The sequence below is a fragment of the Calliphora vicina genome, chromosome 2, assembly GCF_958450345.1.
Source record: "Calliphora vicina chromosome 2, idCalVici1.1, whole genome shotgun sequence".
NCBI lineage: Eukaryota > Metazoa > Arthropoda > Insecta > Diptera > Calliphoridae > Calliphora > Calliphora vicina.
The window spans coordinates 18,565,790-18,567,313 of record NC_088781.1 but is presented as its reverse complement, the minus strand read 5'-3'; positions in this window follow the sequence as shown (position 1 = coordinate 18,567,313).

Genomic DNA, 1,524 nt, shown 5'->3' with positions numbered 1-1,524 from the left:
ATATCTAAATTCGCTAATAACTTGGCCAATAAGCGTTGAATCAAGAAAAAGAGATCGATCTGTGATCACTCATATTTCTGAAAAAAAATCGATTTTTTTATATAAAGACTCAAAATATCTAGCTGACCGGGTTCAGCTAGTAGTAAATAAACAATAAGTGAGAAACACAATTTTTAGTTTAATTTAGGTTTAAACGAAGAATATAAATTACCTTTATCCCAGAAACTAGCTCTAAATGTTGTCAAATAGCACGATCGCTCAAAAATAATGGATCTTAAGAATTATTAGACTCTGAAAGCTATTAAAGAATACATAAATAGACAATTTGGGGAAAAAATTTTGATTATTTGTGCCGCAACTTTAATTATCTAAAAAAAAACACAACTTCTTTATAAAATATTTGCAAAATAATAAAATTGCTTCAATATCAAAACTTTTATCCACCCTGGACTTTATTAGACATCAGAATAATAGCATTCACAAAACGTTGGAATAAGATCTTAAATCTCCCGTTTTTTTGATACAGCCAAACGATAAAAATATCATACAAGGCTTCACTTTCGCTCTATATTACCGATATAACGGCTTGTTCCCATAAGTTATAACGGATTCATAATCTAACTTTACACTCTATGTTTGCCCATCTTCCAATAAAGTTTTATTAATGTTACCAGCTGTAATAGTTTTAATAGCTTCATTTGGTCCAGTGACTTCAGTTTTAGCAGGATAAAGTTTCATGGAATCTTCCGTTTGCCATATGTATTGCTGTCTTTTCAATTCGATTTTTTGTTTTAAATTTCGAGTAGCTTCCAGTTTCACAATGCGATCTAAGCGATATTGTTTGGCGACACTATATAATAGCCATATTACATAGATATTTAAAGCAATAATTGTGGTCCAGAATAAATGCGTTAAATTTTGAAAATTTATACAAATTGTCATTTCTTTATTTTTTTTTTGTGGTTTTTGTTTTGTTCGTTACACAACAATTTTGATTTATTGAATGCCAATACCCTACACTGTAGTTAATAAGCATAGCAGACATGGGATAGCTTATTGATACTGGGGGATTATTGTGTAATTCTGTTCGAAAGAAAACTTGTATAAAGCTTACAAATCTGAACTATATAGTATCACTCGGAAATTATAAAAGTTAAATAGCACACGCAAGCATGTGTTTTCAAGACCTAGCCGAGTGCTTTCCATAAATATAAAAATCTTTGAAATCGAATGGGAAACAGAAAATTGAACGTGTTTAAAAATTTTACATGTTGAAGGTACCCTACTTTGAGACCCCATAGCGCCGCCCTTGAATCATTTGTAGAATCCATTTTAATAACTTAAACTCGAATACTCCTCGGCTACGCTCACGTCAAATTTCATACCGATCGGATCAGCCGTTTAGAAATGCCAGATTTATTTCCAAAAAAAGTTGATTCTGTCCCACTGTGCTCTGGAAAATGAAATCGTGAACGAACCTCCAGAGAACATTTCTCAATCAAGCATTTTAGAACTGAGTGGATC